This window comes from Lynx canadensis, chromosome F2 (genome assembly GCF_007474595.2).
Source record: "Lynx canadensis isolate LIC74 chromosome F2, mLynCan4.pri.v2, whole genome shotgun sequence".
NCBI classification, from domain to species: Eukaryota; Metazoa; Chordata; class Mammalia; order Carnivora; family Felidae; genus Lynx; species Lynx canadensis.
This window is the reverse complement of record NC_044320.2, coordinates 12955877-12974970: the sequence shown is the minus strand read 5'-3', so window position 1 is coordinate 12974970 and position 19094 is coordinate 12955877. Positions and strand designations below refer to the sequence as shown.

At 52.5% G+C, this 19094-nt stretch overlaps 2 long non-coding RNA genes across 3 annotated transcripts; one reads left to right on the top strand and one right to left on the bottom strand.

Annotated features, from left to right (window-relative positions):
* Window positions 1-326: 326 nt before the first annotated feature.
* LOC115506116 lies at window positions 327-3321 on the bottom strand. Of its 2 annotated transcripts, none has more exons than XR_003966243.1 (3): window positions 2831-3321; window positions 1580-1715; window positions 327-763 (listed from the first exon to the last, which is right to left on the bottom strand). It is a non-coding gene; the product is annotated as an uncharacterized LOC115506116 (long non-coding RNA). The 2 variants fall into 2 exon arrangements; XR_003966244.1 differs by having other exon boundaries at window positions 1628-1715; window positions 2831-3239.
* A 3264-nt stretch (window positions 3322-6585) lies between these two features.
* LOC115506118 lies at window positions 6586-9144 on the top strand. The gene is made up of 3 exons (XR_003966247.2): window positions 6586-7357; window positions 8311-8388; window positions 8661-9144. It is a non-coding gene; the product is annotated as an uncharacterized LOC115506118 (long non-coding RNA).
* The last annotated feature ends 9950 nt before the right edge of the window (window positions 9145-19094 follow it).

Genomic DNA, 19094 nt, shown 5'->3' with positions numbered 1-19094 from the left:
TGGGCCAGAGGAAGAATGGGCAGGAGGAGTGGATTTTTGGTGACCAGAAGTGAAATATGTTCGTTTCTTCATGTGCTTTTGTGGGAACGGCAGGAGTTGCTCACCAAAGAGTAGTAAGGTTCTTTTACCAGAGCCCCACCAAGGTCTGAGGGAGGCAGGCACACACGGAGCCACCAGCTTGTCAAATGATGAGACACTGTTTATTTATTGACATCCAGTGCCTAATTTTTAATCAGATTACTGCATATTGTAAAGAAACAGGAGAGTATGACCCAAACTCAGGAGAAAATATAGTCAACAGAAAATGGAATAGAACGGAGCCAGGGTTAAATTTACACTTGCGTGATCGATTGATTTTTATTAACAAAAAACTTCATTTTTCAGACAGTTTTAGGGTCACGGAAAACTTGAGTGGGAAATACAGACAGTTCTCATACACTCCCTGTCCCCGTGTCCACACTGTCAGCATCCCGCACCAGAGTGAGACACTTGTTACAGCTGACAAATCTGTACAGACACATCATTATCACCCAGAGTGCATAGTGTACGTTAGGATTCACTCTTGGCGTTCTATCTTCTCCGACAAATGTGTGACATGTATCCACCATCGTGGTCACATATGCAGTCATTTCACCGCCCGACACACCAAATCCTCTGTATTCCACCTATTCGTGTGTCTTTAATGAGACATGATCTGAGAACACCCCAGTTCCAGATTGGCTGCTGAAATCACAATGCATCCACGAAATGGCATACCACATGGCTGTTAAAAAAAAGAAATAGCGGCTTTATGTAATGCGGAACAATCTTGAAGCCATATTAACCTTCGTAAAGCAATGTCAGCCTGGGGCGCCTGGGTGGCTCAGTCGGTTGAGCGTCTGACTTCAGCTCAGGTCATGATCTCGCAGCTTGCGAGTTCGAGCCCTGCGTCGGGCTCTGGGCTGCAGCTCGGAGCCTGGAGCCTGCTTTGTATTCTGTGCCTCCCTCTCTCTCTGCCCCACCCTCTCGCATTCTGTCTCTGTCTCTCTCAAAAATAAATAAACATCCAAAAAAAAAAAAAAAAAGCAATGTCAGCCTTAACGTTGAGTAAGAAACGAGGGCAGAGAACGGTGTAGAGCGTGCAAAGAGCTGTTCTAACTGCCACCTTTCCCTGTCAGTCACCTATACTTCAGGCGTCCACACTCAACACATCCTGTCGTTCCTGCCTCTATACTGACCTGTAAGTCTCAGGGGACAGTCTGCTCCATGAGGGCAGGGCCGGCTCTGTTGCCTGGGCCAGTCCCAGGGCCGGGCATAGTAGCTTTCCATCGGTGAGTACACGAAGGGGTGTACAGAGGGGGTGCGTTTTCTTTCCCCAACTTCCTTCTACCCACCGTGCTTCCGACACATGAGGTGCAAGCCCCCGACATCCCCTCTCCCTCTCCTGCGCACTGGCCTGGCCTCCCTTCCTCTCTCCCTTGAATCTCTATGCTCGGCAAGCCTGGTTTTCCCCCAGGCTGCCGAGACGCAAGAGTTGAGGAGAGGCTTCAGGGGGACCTTGGAGACGATCGTGTGCGCAGCGAAGTTGGGCACGCCTGACCTGACTGATGAATGTAGGACGTAGGAGCCGGGCGACCCAGATGCAGACCTGATGGCGTCCGAGTCCGAGCTCCGGTGTGGCCGCCTGTGTGACCTTGGCCATGTTCCTTAACCTTGCCCAATCTCCGTCTCCTGAGCTGTGAAAGGAAGCGAAAAAGGCCTCTCTGGAGGTCGTGATGAGGATTGACCATGGTAGCCCTAAGTGAAAGTGTCCTCTGAGGGAGGACTCGGGCAAAGTGCTTATCGTGTAGGGAAGAAAGTGAGGAGGGCCCCCTGATGTCCTCAGGTGCCCCCGCCTTCCCCGGGGAAAATCCCCACGGCAAGTCAGAGAGGTTCGAGTTTGCCTCTTCCTCTTTTATTCAGTGCACTTCTCTCGGCCGCCCAGGGCTTTCAGCTCAAGCAAATAAATTATCCTGCTCTGCTGGGCTCTGTGTTCTGTAGCCAGCCATATGTTTGAGCTTGATAGAGATTCTTATCGGGCGGGTAATATTACCCAGCGAGGGATGACATTTCTTATCAGAGGCCCTGAGGAATCAGAGATAGGAGCCCTTTCTTTTTACCGGCAGCCAGGCCTCGATGTTCAGGGCTGGGCCTGCAGGGTGGGGGGCGGGCCGGGGCGCGGAGTGGGCATCTCGCGCTGCACTGGGCGTAGGTTGCTGCCCCCCCCCCCCCGCCCCCGTCCCTTCCACGTGACAACTGGCCACTCCCAACAGCCTGCCTGCCTTTGAGATGTTTGCAGATGATAGAGGCAGGGCCGGGCAGGGGGTGTGAATGAGGAAGGAAAGAGGGGATGTGAAGATGCTAGATCCCTTGGGGGTGGCTGGCGCGTGTGGGGGGAGAGCCAGGTGGCCTCCCGCTGCAGAGCCTGGGCGGGGGGCCTCTGCCCCCTGGTTCTAAAGAGTGGAGGCTGTTGAGGCTCTAGTACCCTCCACGGTCTTGGCTGGGGGAGTGGCGAGGTACCGGGTCACCTCCTTGCCCCCCTCCAGATGCCCCCTGTCCTCCGCCCTGTTCTGTGACAAGGAGGCTGTCCTGTGTAGGTGCAACAGGACGGATGCCCCACGGGGCTCCTGGGCCCTCTGGCTTCTGTTTGGGAGGTGAGGTGGGTGGGCAGGAAGGGGGTGAGGTCAGGGTCCTCATTGGCTTCCTCCTGCTGGGTCCCTGGTTGATACAGACAGGTCTACACAGAAGGCCCTGCCCTGCGTCTCATTCCTGAATCTGGCGGGTACCCATTGTGTGATATTAGGTTGTTTACCTCTTGCGCCTTGGTTTCTTCATCCATAGCACAGGGTGACGCCGCATCTCTTGCTGTCGCTTGCCACTTGTCTTTGGATCTCTCCGGTTTCTCTGCCTCTCTTTTGCCCTGATATCTGGAGGAAGGGGCACTGCTGGGTCCCCAAGGGCCCGAGGCCAGAGCTCACTGCAGACGAAGCTCCAGTGTGGGCAGAGGAGGTGGGAGGTGACCACATGATTTGGGGACTGCAACCTCTGTTGGGGATACGTGCTCCTCCTGATTTTTGGGAAGTTCTGCCCTGTGCAGCCCCGCTCTGCAGTCATAATCTTGCTAGCATCAGAAAGGGAAGGAGAAGTGGTTTCTCCCTCCCCCTGGACCCTTCCCAGCCAGCAGTCCTGCCTCTGTTTCCTTCCCGTTCCCTCCATGTCCTGCTTCCTTCCGTCTCTCGGTCCCGCCCTCTTGTGGGGTGGGCCAAGGCTTCAACCTCGCCTCCCGACAGCCAGGTCCAAGTTCTGAAAGCCCAGCTCTGACCCTGTCCCTCTCCCAGCCGCCGCTAAAGCCCACCTCCACGTCACCCCACCCTGTGATCCCATCCCGGTCACCTCTGTGATGACACCTCGCGTGCAGGGTTCATCTCTTGCCTTTGGAACTGACCATTGTCTTTCTTTGACTTGTGTACCTGATCCTGTCATTTGTCTTGAGGGGACCACAGACAGGGCTTGGTTCTTCCCCAGCTCCGCCAGCTGCTGGCTCTTTGACAGCGGGCAGGTCACTTCGCTGGTCCGAACCCCAGTGTCCTCAGCTGGGACTGGGACTGGGACTGGGAGCTCCAGCACGGAGGTTCTTCTGAGAAGAAGGCTCTTACTGGGGCTTGGCCAATGACAGGAGTTCGGTGAGTGAGGGGGTCCCCTCTCTCTAACCGACCCTCGGATTATCCAAACCCTGCCCATGCTCGAATTCTGTTCCACCATTTGCTTTCCCGCTGGGCTCTTCTGCCTGGGGGTCATCTTCCTCGTTGGAAAGACTCCATCTGAGCGCCTCATGTCTGGACAGCTGGACTAGACCTTGTCTCTTCGTGCCTGCGTCTGTCTTCCCAGCATGATGCAGATTCCTTTAGGGCACCGCTACCATGCCTGGTCCTCGGCTTAGCCATTGATTTGGTGATTGAGCAGTTTGCTCCAGGGGAATGGAGGACAGTCGCTTATTCCTTCATTGGACCCCGTTTGATTGAGTGTACATCATGTAGCAGGTCTGTGCTTGGCACGGAGTTGGAAGGAGGCACAAAACGGAGACCGCCCTTCTGGAGGCCATCCTCCAGTGAGGACGCTGCCCTACCCAGAGTCTGTTGCAGGCGTGGACTGCAGATCCGGAGGGACATGGTCCCTCCCCATAGGTAGCTCAGAACCTGAGGGGTTGGGGGCGTGGGGGGAGTTCTGTGCCCAAGGAGAGGATGCCTCCCCTCACACCCCCTCAGATCAGAGCTTGTGGAACCCCCTCAAGATGCCACTTGTCAAAATGTGGAGTATCCAATCTGCACGTGCTTCCCGCCATGACATCCCTTCCCACCGAGAGGGTCAGCTCCCAGGTTAGCAGCACCTCTCATCGTGGGCCTGCATAGCCCTTGTTAGGTAAATCCTCTAAGAGAGGTGTTCTAGAATGTTCCAGCTTGGCCGATCATGAAGGTACCTTGAGTACCCCTGCCAGGCCAGCTCGTCCCCAGCCAAGGCAGCGGGTGAGAGCCGGCCAGCCGACCATCCTGGCTGGCTTGTGGTTTCTTTCCCTGTGAGCCTCTAACATCTGGGCCTGGAGCTGAATTTATTTTTCCTCCACCGCCAACACTCTTAACCAAAATCATCCTCATCTTCCCCGTAGCTCATGGCAAGAGCTTCCAAATTGGGCTCCCTGGATTCATCCTTGTCCCCCTGCAGTCCTGTCTCCACTCAGCAGCCAGCACAATCTTTCCAAAATGTGAATCAAATTGTGTCTGTCCCGCCAAACATACCAGGGCCTTCCCATTTCTGTTCTTGGGATAAAACCCAAAATCCCCCATTGGGCTCTGCATGAATTGGCCCATATGTCTCTCCTCACTCACTATTCTTTAGCCACACTGACCTCTGCTGAGTGATACACCCCATTCTCACCCACCTCAGGTCCTTTGCACATGCCATTTCCCTGCTTGGAATGCTCATTCCCTCTATTTTTTGCATAGTGAGTGTCTTCTTGCCCTCCGCTTCTCCGGTTGTTTCCTCCCACTGCTCTCTGCTTTTCCTTCCTGGCATGATCTGTCCTGATACATTTATCTGTGTTTGTTTCACATCTGCTTTCATGAGACTGAGATCCTGAAGGGGCAAAGATGAGGTCAATTTCGCCTACTGCAGTAAGAATAATAAAAGCCAGTGCTTTGACCCCAGTGACCACGTGCCAGGCACTGTTCTAAGTTTGAAGCTGACCCAACCATATAAGCCTCCTAAGACCCTCTTGGGTGTAGATGCTCTTCTTGCCTTCATGTTACAAATGAGGAAACTGAGGCACAGAGAGGTTAAGTCCTGTGACCCAGTGTCCCATCTAGTAGATGGTCAAACCAGAATTCAAAACCACACAGTGCTCCAGGGGTCCATACTCTTAACCCCTCCGGGCAGGGCCTTACTAGTGCTTCCCCAGAAGGGATGCTCAGGGAATGGTTGGTACATCAATCAAAGGGCCACTTGTCCCATGTCTTGGGGAGGTCCTCACTGTGGTGTCTGTGCTGGATCCAGGACTGGCAGCATGGTAAAGAGGAAGGGACCTGGAATGCAATCAGGGTCCCTCTGTATTCACTAAGCGGTGATTGTAGAAAGCCTCTACTGAGCCGTGATGTTCTGAGCTCAGAGGGGAGTGGTGCTTGCACGGGGCACAGGAGCGTCTGGGAAGTGGGCTGAGGGCTCATAGTGTGTACCCACAAAGTATCCTGTGCCCTTGCCCTCTTGGGGGGCTTCTCGTCTCTGGGGACAGGGCCTCACATGCACTGTCTTTCAGGTGAAAGTAGCTTTCAAGCTGGGAGGGAGGAGATCCCCCCAGCAGGGGATGGCCTGGGCCGGGTGACAAGGACAAGGGACAGACACAGTTCTTGTAGGATATGGAGGGTGGCCCCCACGTGTTCTCACATCCTTGGCATGCCCTTGCCATGAAGTGGCGATTTTGCTGACTTCCAGTTGCAGGGTCAAGTGTGGGGGGGCTTCGGGTGACCCTCCTCCCGTGCCACAAGACGGAAGGGCCCCAAGAGCATCCTGAGTCTCTGGACGGGACGGTGAGGGGCCGCCACCGCGACCCTGTGGCCTTTCTAAACAGATGCCCAGAATCGTCGGTTTGACTTTCTGACCCTTTCCAGGAAATCCCTGCTCAGTGCCTTCAAATAAAACTTCTCCCTAATACTTAGTTCTGAGCGTTGTTTTGTTCTTTTCCTCTCTCCTAATCCTCCCTCCTTGCTGATCCTCTCTCCAGGGCTCGTGAGCAGCCCTGCCTTACACTCTGCTTCCCGTCCTTCCACATTATGTGGGTGTCGCTTTCTTTCTGCTTCTCTCACCGCCCCGTTACCTCACTCTGGTCTTTCAAAGGAACCCACATGCTGACTTCTTGGAGACTTGCCCACCTGGCATCAGATCCGAGCGCCCCCCACCCCCCCACCCCCCACGGCAGGGGGAGAAGGACACTTGGTCCTGTAACCAACCGCCACAGGCACCTGACTCAGCCTGGATGCTTCTCATCTCTGGAAGGTGCTCCGGCCCCAGGCCTGGACCTGACAGCAGGGCCTGGCTGCAGTTTTCACCCGTGACCCCTCCCAGCGCCTTCCTCTTACTTCTGGAGATCACTGCAGCCCCTGGATGCCACTCCTTCTGCCCCAGAAACTGCGACATGCAGAGCCGCGGGGCCCTAGCTTCTCCACTTAGTAGGTGTACCTTGACCAGCCTCCTGAAGCCAGACTGGATTCTAATCCTCGCTCCATTATTCGCTAGGATGGTGATCCTGGATGAGTTTCGTAAGAACTCTGTGCCTTGGTTTCCTCATCTGCAAAATGGAACGCTGACATAGCATCCGCCTGTGGTGGACTGAACTATGGGCTCCAGTTCTTCACTCCCCCGTAATCAAATTAACACGACTACACCTTAGCCACAGCCTCCAGGTGGGCAAACGCACTCGTCCCCGCCACGGCTTCCATCTTGGCCTCGCGACTTGTTTTGGCCCGTGGGGTGTTAGCAGCATGACTGGAGCAGAAGATGGAAACTGGACAAGGTTGGGCTTCCTTTCTCACGTACGTTTCATCGTGGCAGCAGGCCTCTGATGGCCTCCAGTCCACAGAGGATGAGAGACGTGGAGCGGATCCTAAACTCACGCCTCGAGTGGAGCTGAGCTCAGACAAGCCCCCCCCGGTACCAGCCGGAGCCCGAGCTGACTGGCAGGCATGCGAGGGAGAAACAGACGCTTGTTGTCGTTTGCCTTGGGCCGGGATGTTTTGTTACATAGCATCCTTGGAGCCATAGTGGACTGCTACATCGCCTCGTAGAGTTTATGGTAGGAACTTTAACTGAGTGGGTCCATTCATGTATTAGATTTCTATCGCTGCTGTGACAAATTGCCACCCACTCAGTGTCCGAAAGCTGTATTATCTTACAATTCCATAGGTTAGAGGTACAACGTGGGTCTCACTACGCTAAAATCAAGGAACACAGGGCTGGTTCCTTCTGGTGGCTCTAGGGGAGAAGTGTTTTCTTGTCATCCCCAGCCTCTAGAAGCCCCTTGCGTTCCTCGGCTAGTGGCCCCTTCCTCTGTCTGCAAAGCCAGCGACATAACGCCTCTCCGCGCCTTCCTTCCATGGTCACCTTTTCCTCTGACTGACTCTTCCCATTTTGGATGCTTCTGATTATATCGGACCCACAGAAATCACACAGGATAATCTTTCGCTTTTAACGTCAGCACATTAACTTTCTTCTCCTCTGCCACTTTAATCTGCCTTTGCCACGCAACCTAACTAGTCACGGGATTCAGGGATTGGGGTGTGGGCGTCCGCAGGTGGCCGTTACCCTGCAGACCACAGCACACTGGGCACTTAGAGCGGGGCTTCACGTGCACCGGGTACTTTGTACCCACCGGCATGACTTCCAGCCTTAGCATTCCCATTCGCGAGATGAGATGAGAGGTGGTCCCATCTGGCGTCTACGTGGGCTTCTCAGACGGGCTTTGTTGTGCTGGACATGGGGAAATATTCCATCTCTTGGTCCTGGATGGACTGGAAGGTTATGAGACAGGAAGGGGACAAGGTCAGTTTCCTAACTGGCTTTGGAGCAGACCAGAGGTTCTTCAGGATGCTGATAATGCTCCTGATTAATGATCATGGCAAGTCCCCCGTGGTCCTCCCTGTCAGTCAGCACGGGACTGGCGGAGTGACCAGGAGGGCTGGGGGAGGCCAGGCCGGGGCCAGCCCATATCTCCACGTGCCCAGCTGATTCTTTCCTTGCACTTGACAGGTCCTTCTCCTCTTCCCACATAAATGGACTGCAGGGAAAAAGAAACTTCCTGGCCTGCCTGATACCAACTTTAAGGAGGTAGAGGAAACAAAACCCATTGACAGTGATAACCTCTCGCCAGACTTCTGTGTTAATGGAGGGGCTGCAGCTGGCTGCAGGATGCATTCAGAGGTGTTGGTTGGGTGTGAGTTCCCACAGAAGGGGAGCTAGAATTCAGTGTGTGAGAACGGAATGGGAACAGTGTGGTACTAGGAGAGGAGCCCAGGTTTGAGGGTTCTTGGGATTTGGAGGTTCCATCAGTGACTTACTGTGTCACCACCAGAAAGCAAGTGACGCGTTCTGTCCTACAGTTTCTTCATGGTGGCCAAGTGGAGTTCACAGGGCTTTCCCCACAGTTGAAAGGAGATGCTGTGTAATGATCTTTGCTGGAGATGAAGCTACAGAGAATCATGGGAAGAACTTGACGGTTCTTTGGACATCACCAAACTTGCTTGGGGACATGAGGCCCAGAGAGGTGACGTATGATCCAAGGTCACACAGCTGCTGGGGAGTAAAACCAGGTCCTGGAACCAACCTCAGTTTCCTCCCTCCTTTTCCTTCGGCATCCCGTGTCGCCATCTTTGTTCCTGACACCTGTTACCTGAAGCACCCCGATCTGTTTCAGCCCTGCCAGTTGACCTTCTACCCTAAGCTAATCCCTCGGTGGCTTCAACATGGCCAGTAGCCTCTCACCACGTACTTTAGGCATCCCACGGTTTCACGTGACAGGCTCTGGCTACAGGCCTCGTTCATATTGCTAATTGCGTGACCCATGATGGTAAATCATGACTGGGGGCCAGGAATGTGGGTCCAGGTTTGCAGGGCTGAGGGGCACGCGGTGCGGGAAATGCAGCGTGATGGTTACTTTCATGTGACGACTTGGGTAGGCCATGGTGTCTACGTATAAATATGCATACACACACAGGCCCCTGGTTCTTTTCTCTGGAGAGATCGGAGTAGTCTGTGCAGTTAAAACAAGCCAGATTTAGGGCCACATCCAGGAACTGCCACTGCGTAGAGAAAATTATTAATTGACCTCATTGGGCCTCACTGTCGTTGTGGGTAAAATGGAAATAATATTAATATCTGCCACGTGGGTGGCAATGAAGACTAAACAGGACAGTAACTGTAAAGCACTTCACGTGCGGCCCGACAAACAGCGCTCAGCAAATAACGCTGTTTATCGTGAGATGTATACTGTCTGCAAAAGCCACGTAGGTGCACGAATCAGTCTACTGGCTGTCCGACAAATCACCCAAGAACTTAGGGGTTTAACACCAGGACTGTTTATTTTTCGCGGTCTTGTGGGGTGCTCGAGCCCTGCAGGGTGGTTCTTCTGTTCCACTTGGAGTCAGTGTGGCTGCGTTCACAGGGGGAGCCCTGCGAGGCCGCGTGGCCAGAAGGCTTTACGTGGGGCCTCAGCCGGGATGACCGGGGCAGCGGCTGAGGCCTCTCGGTTACTCTGAGACCTTGTCGTCATAGTCCAGCCGGACCTTCTTTTCCAGTGTGGCGGCTGGACCCCCCAAGTGCCTGGTGTAAAACCTGCCCGGCCTCCCTAGGGCAAGGCTCAGAACTGAGACGACATCACTTCCATCACATTCTGCTGGTCAAGCGGTCACAGGTCAGCCAAGATTCAGGGGCAGGAGAAACGGACTCTCACTTTGGAGGGCAAAAACAACATGCGTGTACAGAAACGGGAGGAATTCTTGGCAAGCCTCACCGGACGCAGCCAACCCCAGGGCCTAAGTTGCTTTTAGAGTGTATGACTCTCAGCCTCTACCGTTTAACCTCTTGGGTTATCTGTCCTAATCTAGTGAGTACCAGCAGGGACTCTGGAGCCAGACTGTCTTGTTTCAGATCCAACCTCTGCCACAGACTAGCTGTGTGGCCTTAGGCTAGTTTCTTATTGTTTCCCCATCAGGAAAGTGGGGATAATATTAGTACTAAGGCAGAGCTCGTGTGAGAATACGCCCACATGTGTATAGGCAGGTGTACGTATACAGATATGCATGTGTGTGTATGTGAATGTGCATGTGTATGTGTGCGCAGCCAAGTATGTCTGTATTTGTGTGCACACATGTGCTTATGCATACGAATGTATGCACATGCACGTGTGTGGTTGAAATTTAGGACATTGCTTCTAAAGCTGTTTCCCTGTTTGCAGCTTGCCTTGGCCCTGGACACAGGTCGTGCTTTTTTTTTTTTTTTTTTTAGAAAATACTAAAATTGGACCTGGGAGTTGGTCCCCAGCTGGAATTGGGACTGAGTGAGCTCTCCCCAGGCCAACAGCTGGCACCTTCACTGCAGGAGCAGTTCCCTGGGCCGGGCCTCGAGAAGTGGCAGTGTCAGTGGGTCCTGGTAGAATGTGGACAGTCCTCGGCCCCGTCCCAGGCCTGCTCAACTAGTTGCTCTGGGGGGACCTGCACAGAGACCACACTGTGCTCCTTCTGTCCGTGGCTGCTTTCCCAGCTGCCTTTGCTGGTGCCACCTTCAGTCTCTGATGAAGTCCCTTTCCTTTTTCGTCCCCCCAAAACACCCACATCTTCTGCTCCCCCGGTCAGGATCTCAGAGGGGTCCACGCACAGGCCTGGTTTCGTATTTGGAACTTCGGTTTAATTCACTTGCCCACATCACTGAGAAAGACCTAGTATCCTTGGCTCACCTTTTGCAGGCTGAGCTGAGGTCAGGCTTAGCTCTGGGTGGCCCGACCACCTGGGCCTCTCTCCCTCCCTTTCATAATGAGCTGATTTCCCCCAGGGTACAGCTTCTGGGCAGAGTGACCCCACCACTTTGTTCCCTGAGCCTTCCCACTAGGGGGGAAGAAACCCAGCTATCATTTATTGATCATCTATGCTATGCACATGTATCGCTCTAATTATTACCCTGCAGGGAAGATATTATTATCCTGAAGCTAAGAGATAATCAGCAATTTACCAAAGGCACCAGCATTTAAACCCTTGTCCACCTAACTGGAAAGCCTTTTTTTTCTCTTCACCATACTGGAGGTGAGATATGAAGGATTTCTTTTCAAGGCCGTAGGTCCTAAATACTTCTCTTTGTATGTGCACAAAATCTTGCAGAGAAAATTTTTTTCCCCCAATTTAAAATGTGCCGACTGTCCTTGGGGTTACAAACATGTCCCAGAAAGTCAGGAGCTGGCCAAGTTGGAAGGCACATATGACGTGAGCCCGGCCAGGGTGCGGTGACGGGGAATCCCGCTGCTACTCACTGCCCTCCTCTGTTGAGACTTTCAGTTTGTAAACATGTTTTCTTCCCCGCACTTTGGCATCCATCATGACTTAAATCCCAGGTTGTCAGCCCTTGTAGAAAGGAGTTCAGATCTTGGCATTAAACGGTGCCCACTGTGTGTGCAGGGCTTTGCCACCGCAGAAGGCTTCCCGAACCTCCGCTGATCCACACAGCTGCCCGGACAGGATGTCGGCCTCCCCGACGACAAAGATAAAGGCCAGAGTCTGAACACCAGCCTGCTCATGGCTACCAGGACCTTCCTCTGTCCAGTAGCTCGTTAGCTGAGAGGCCACGAAGCAAATTGAGGCCGCATTCAGGTTATGGGAAAAGACCTCTCCTCCCTCCCATGATCTGGCGGTCCCTCTGCAAATACTGCGGGACATCTGAGCCCTGAGTGCACCGACGTGTTTACCTGACCGGCCTCCCCACCGTCTGCCTCATCTGCCCCCACTCTTCAGCGCGTATCCCAGTCCCTTGCCTGTGGCAGACACTCCCTAAGGAGGCTCTGGATGAAGGGACGCGTCGCACGTCCCGTTACCGACGAGCCGCTCGGGGAGCACCGAACTCCTGCCGGGCCGCCGGCTGGACTTTGTTTCTTCTTACAAAGCACCGCGTGTCTATTCCAGAAACCTCTCCAAATCCACACACGCAAAAGGAAGAAGCTAAAAAGGCTGCTGTTATCATTCAGAGGTGACTAATTAGCAGGGCGGGTGTATATGCATACGCATATGCACGCACTTGTAACAGCACCGTAGCGCACGCGTTAGCGCACGCGTTTGTTTGCCCGTAGCGGTGTTACTAAATACATGATGAATATCCTTCCCCGTCTGCACGCACACTCCTGCTCCTTCGCTCCATCCGACTGCTGGGACACGCAGCCTCGCCGTTGTTCAGACAGCGGTGGCAGGGGCCCTCCAATTCTTCTTGGGTGTCTGGGGCACTTAGGAATTCCGCTCTTGTCCCGTGACAAGCGGTGCTTCCGTGAATACCCTCGTAGTTAAATCTTCGCGACTAGATTTTCCTATTTTATGACGATGTATTCCCGTAAAGTGCAAGAGGCCATTTAGGCCCCTGCGTGCCCTTCGGGAGGCTTGGCCCGGCTTCTCCCTCCGGGACACCGCCACGTCTCTGAGCCCACCGCCGCAGGGAAGCAGGGTGGACGTGCCTTTTCCGGCCTCTTCTCTCTGACACTTGGCGTAACACCAGACGCGCGGTTACTGTTCCCAGCCTGCGTGTCCCTGCATCAGAGGACCTTCCTCACCGCGGGCTGATATTGTCGTCCCCCTTCCGGCCCTCGCTTTCTGTAACAAACGTCTCCAGTTAATTCAATCATGATTTGTGGTGTTCGGAGCCGAGCCTGAGTGGGTCTGGCTCCCTGGCATGCCCTGGCGGCCAGCGCGGTGTTTTCTAACGGTCAGAAGCGAGAGCTCACGACCGAAAGACCTGGATTTGCCCCTTTGCTCACTTAAGGCTTTGCTTTCTTCCCTGACTTCTCGTGTTACCTGCCTCACACGGTCAAGGTGAGACTTCCGTGAGATACGGTACCTAGAGGGCACAGCACAGGTGTGACAGGCGGCCAACGCCCAGCTTCTTGTTGCTTTGGGGTGTGGTTCGTGGGTGGTGAGTGCTTCCTGTGTGCCAGGCACTGTTCTTAACCGACTGAGCCACCAGGTGCCCCTGAGCCAGGCACTGTTCTAAGTGCTTTACCTCTGGAGGTGGCAGACTGCAGCCCACGGGCCCCATCTGGCCCACCATCCATTTTTGTGTAGCCCACGAGCTGAGATTGGCTCTTCCGGTTCTAAAGGGTTGAGAAAAATAATCAAAGGAAGTATCCTATTTTCTGACACGTGAAAATTACATGAGATCGGATTTCATTGTCTTTAAGTAAAGTTGTATCGGAGCACAGCATGTTCTCCCTTTTACGTATTTATTGTCTCCGGTGCCTTTGACATCTGATGGTGAAGATGAGTAGCCAGCACAGAGATATGGCATGGCCCACAGTGCCCCCAAAGTACTCACTATCCGGTGGCCCTTTAGTTTGCTGGGTCTCATATGAACCCATCTAATCCCGCGTAGGGCAGGCTGTTAACTGCCAACATCTTCACTGCACATGTGGGAAAGTGAGGTTAAGAAACTGCTGGAAGCCGGGTCCCCGGGTGGCTCCGTCGGTTAAGCATTCGACTTTTGATCTCGGCTCATGCCATGATCTCACGGTTCGTGGGATCAAGCCCCACGTCAGGCTCTGCGCTGTTTGCACGGAGCCTGCTTAGGATTCTCTCTCTCCCTCTTTCTCTCTGCCTCTCCCCATGTCTCCCTCTCTCTCTCTTCTCTCTCTCTCTCTCTCTCTCTCTCACTCTCTCTTAAAATAAATAAACATTTAAGAAAAAAATTGCTTGCAGTCACACCCAGCTTGTAGGTGGTAGAGTGGGGGTTTGGTTCCCAGAGCTGGGGCTTTTAATGTTTCCACCATAGGGCAGGTTATTGGTCTTTGAAGGTGAGGGACATGGGGGAGGGAGAGGTGAAGGCAGGAGGTCAGGAGTGGGAACCACTTCCATTGGACCTCAGAGTTTTGTTTTGACCTTTCTCTCATAATGGGCTCTTCACCGCCCACCACCCCCCACCCCGCCTTCCCAGTCTCCTAGTGTCACCTGCTAAACACAGGACCAAACATACAGAGGTATTCAATATGCCCCTAAAAATGCAGTCACTTTAGAGCAGAGAGATAATATGACAAGACAAGACTAGATATGGCTACGTGCTTTCTACTAAACACAGACCTCATAAATGTCGGAATGAATGAATGGATCTGGTCAATAGGTCTTGGATTCTTCAGAGTTTAGACTCTGGAGGTAGGGCAGGGACCCCTGGGAAAATCAGGAAAGCCATGGACATTCTCACGGGAAGGAGACCTTCCTGGGCCGTTGTTACGCTCCCCAGGTGGCACCAGGTTCTTGGGCTACAGTGTCAAACGCTTCTTCTGTTAAAATCCCCCCACGGGAAAACTGCTGTCTTTTCCATGGCTCCACTTTGGTTGATTCTGAATGTTTGGTTTCTTGCAACGGTTTTGCTGAGATATCGTTCACGTAGCATACAATTTAGATATCATACAATCTTGGAATATTTTCACCGCCTCAGAGAGAAGACGTGTCCCCATTTCGCTCTCACCTCCCTACCCGCCTTCCCCTGCACCCCCAAGTCCTGAGCAACCTAGTATTTCTGTTGCTATGGATTTGCCTATTCTGGACGTGTCACACAAATGGAATCATACAATATGTGGTCTTCTGTGACTGGCTTCTCTCACTTAGTGTGATGTTTTCAAGGTTCATCCACTTTCAGCATGTGTCTATACTTCATTCTCTTCTGTGCCTTAGTGACATTCCATTGTATGCATGAACAGCATTTCATTTGTTCTGGCATCAGTGGATAGATATTGGGTTGTTTCCGGTTTGGGACCATTACGAATGATGACTGCTTCTCTGAAGGTTCACGTGCAGGGTCTTGAGTGGATGTGTGTTTGCATTTCCTTGTGTCTATATTCCCAGGAGTGGAATTGCTGGGTCATGTGGTAACTCTGTATGTAACCTTTCGAGGAACTTCCAGACTGTTCTCCAAAGGGCCTACGCTGGTTTTCATTCCTGCTAGGAACTGGGCATTCTTGCTCATCATTGATGCCTGTCTTCACAGGATTCCACTTTCTGTAACTTTGAGAACAAGAAATTAATGAATAGTGCTAGAAATTAGTACAGTGGTTTCCTCTGGGAGGAGGGCAGAGACAATTAGAAAAGGCACAGAGAGGGGCGCCAGGGTGGCTCAGTCGGTAAAGCATCCCAACTCTTGATCTCGGCTCAGGTCATGATCTTAAGGCTCATGAGATCGAGCCCTGTGTTGGGCTGTGCACTGGCAGTGTGGAGTCTGCTTGGGATTCTCTCTCTCACCCTCTCGTTCTGCTCCTCCACCATTCTCTCTCTCTCTCTCTCTCAAATAAATAAATAAACATTAAAAGAAAAAAAAAGAAAAGGCACAGGAAAACTTTTGGGTGAGGGAAATGTTTTATGTTTTGGAGGTTTAGTGTTTTTGGTATATGCATTTGTCAGAATTCATCAGAGTGTTCATTAAAGACATTTCACTGTGTGCTGATTAAGCTTGAATTAAAAAACAAACAAACATACAAATGAAAAAAGCCTCGGTGGAGGGGGAGAAAGGAAAGAATATAAGTTATCTCTGGACATGACTTATCTTACCCACCTTCCCCTGGACAGAGGGCCTGTGCCTGGCAGGCAAGGCCAAATGTGAAAGGCTTTTAATTGATGTGATTAACTATGTCTCAATAGGGAGCCTCGTTAACACCAAAAGGGAGGAAAGGAGGTTATTTTTCACTCTCCTAACTAGGGGAAGGCTGGAAGGGAGTCCTGGGGGGCACTTGGAGGCTGGTCCCTGCAGTGGGGGAGGGGCGGGGGAAGGGTCATTTTATCAGTCGCTGCAAAACCTAGCCTCCATTTGCGCCTATGGAGAGGAGGAAACCCACCTGAAATTTTGGTGGGGGTGGATGTTTTTCAAGTCCGCATCATTCACGAAAACACAGTGCCGGTATAGATAGAACCCTCTATAACCCTTCCTTAAATGCACTAGTGGCTGTTGAACAGACCATAACAGGAAACAAACAAACAAACAAAAAGAAGCAAATGGTTTCATCTTCCCCCTTAGACTCTGCAGAGAAATTTATGGATTGACATAAATTCACAGAAGATCAGGATCGGACAAACATCATTAATTACTCACATAAAACCAGCAGGGTAAAATTTTTTATAAAATTGCAAAAATTGTATCATTTTATTTGTAGGTTAGAAAAAATACGTATTTGGCTAGAAAAAGCCTAGGAATGTAACAGCCATTATTTTTGGAAGGATGTGATTATAATGTGATTTGCTTTTTTCTGTTGCTTATCTGTGATTTATTCTTCTCAATGACTGTTGATTGCTTGTGAGTTCAGTTGTTTGTTAAGAAGTTATTTCTTCTCTCTCACTGGTTGGAGAGGTCAGTTTCCATAGGCTCCCCTCTCTGGAAGAAACTCTCCCCTCCCTCCCCACCAAGCTTACAGCTTACGAACTTAAAGGCAGCACTGAGTAAGTATTGAACGTGATCTTCAGGTTAGCCAGGTGAGGGTTCGATCGTAGAGGATCTTGGGCAGGTTCTTTCTGTGTCTTCGTTTTCTCATCAGAAGAATGGAGCTGATAATATGCTCCCTGATCGATTGATGGGAAACATACATGAGAAACCCCCAGCACAGGCCTTGGCCTTAAGTATCAGTTCGCTCCTTTTCCAGCCCCCTTTTAGCTTGGTACCTTCCTGGTACCTTGGAAACTAGCACTCAGCATTATGGTCCCGGTGACTCCTGATGGTTGGGCTGTATTTCTCGAATCATTGCAGAAGCTTAAATACACCTGCACACAATGCGTGGTGCGTTTGTGTGTGTGCGCGTGCACATCAGCAACACTTTTGTGTGTGTGGCGTGACATTAAACGAAACCTCCTTCCCTGCGGATGAGTGAGGACAGCTCGCTGCAGGAGCTAGGATCTGTCACAAACCGAAGGGAGAGCTAATTGCAGCAAACCTCCGGGTGACCGCACTACTTATGTTCCTTCCTGCAATACGATTCCTGGCAGTGGTGATAGGAGTCTTCAGGCAGTGTGTCCAGTAGTTGGAAACGTTCTCTTCCTGCAGATCAGGATGGAGAAGGCAGTCCCAGGTTGAGTGCGAGTATCGTTTTTCCAGGACTGGGGGAAGGGTTTGGCAGAGGGTGAGTTAGGGTTTTGCAAATTATGTCTACGCTGGTGGAGCACGCAGGGCACACGTGGGCAGAAGTGATTTGCTCTCATGCAAAACAGGAGCCACGTGCGGTCCTCTGTTCCCCCCACCCCACCACTTCTTTGGTCACCTTTGCAACCCTCCTTCTGGCTCCAGGATGCCTGCCCCAGCCCCTGTTCTCGGCTTCTTTTTCTGGCAGTGGTTTTCGAACTTCAGTTTGCAAATGACCACCTGGGAAACTTGCTAAAATGCAGATATCTGGTCTTCCCCCACCAGGTTTTCTAACCCAGTGGCTCTGGGGTGGGGCTGGGAAATGGCATTTTCACCAAGCTTCTCAGATAGGTCCGTCTGACCAGAAAGGCACTATGTATTAGTTTCAAGGGGCGCCTGGGTGGCTCAGTCGGTTGGGGCGTCCGACTGTGGCAGGGTGGCCCTTAACTCTGGTGCTGTGTGGCCTGTTCTCCCGGCACACACACAGACTCAGCAGGCCACCTAACCCAGGAGACCGAGCGTCCTATTGAGAGGTAGATGGTGTTTGGGCTGAGGGGCCTGTGGCCTGTCCGTGCTCCAACATCCTTGGGGTAAGATGGCCATGTTACTATCATAACTGCATTTTTCGGCCACGGATTCGGTGCTAGAACCACCGCAAGGACTATGCGTGCATTTTGTCCCTTAGTTGTCACGGCACTGCCGTGAGGTTGGGGGCACTGTTAGTATCATGATGGTTCAAGGATGAGGAAACTGAGGCACAGGAACGTGGAGCCAGAATACACCCAGCTGGACCCAGGCAGCTCGCCTCTAGAACCCTAGCGCTTAGCCTTCGTGCCTTCGGGCCTCTGGAACAGCTGCCTTTCTCTCCTGTCGCAAAGATGTCGTCGTGATGTTGGAGGACAGCATGTGCAGTGGAGTCAGGCCCACTCCTTCCTGTCTGGGGCCCTCAACCCCCTTTGAGCCCTAAATTGCTCATTGGTAAAATGGGAATGAGGGTACCTACTACCCCACAGGGCTGATCAAAGGGCCAAAAGAAATGGTAATATTTTTAGGATGTTTGGCACTCAATAAATGTTCTTAAGTATTTTCCATTTTTTAAAAATGCTTATTCATTTTTAAGAGACAGAGACAGGCAGAGTGTGAGGGGCAGAGAGAGAAGGAGACACAGAATCCAAGGCAGGCGCCAGGCTCTGAGCCGTCAGCACAAAGCCTGATGGCGGGGCTCGAACCCACGAACTGCGAGATCGTGACCTGAGCCGAAGTCGGACGCTTAGCCGACCGAGCTCCCCAGGCGCCCCAACTTCTGCTGTTTTCAGCCACTGAACTGTGAGGCAATGTTAGTGCAGCGTAATATTGCTGCTCCTGATTGATACAACCTGCAAGGCAGAGATGGAATCCCACCCTGCATCGATGGGTGGGGTCTTCCTGGAGCCCCAAGCGGCCACACACTCTGAGGTCCCATCTGGGCTCTTGAGGAAGGTGTGCGCTGATGGATGGGTGATGTCTGCCGTGCTGGCAGGCGGGACCTGGATGCTCTGGCACCGCGTGCCTCTCTGCTAACCGGGCTCTTCCCCAGGCCATCCTGAGGGCTGTCCCCCGATCCATCTCCTAAGTCAGCTTCTCCCAGCAGCCGTCCCGCTTCACGCCATCCTTCACTTTCTCTTCCCCAGCGCGGGCTCTTCTCCCCTTGACTTCCGGCG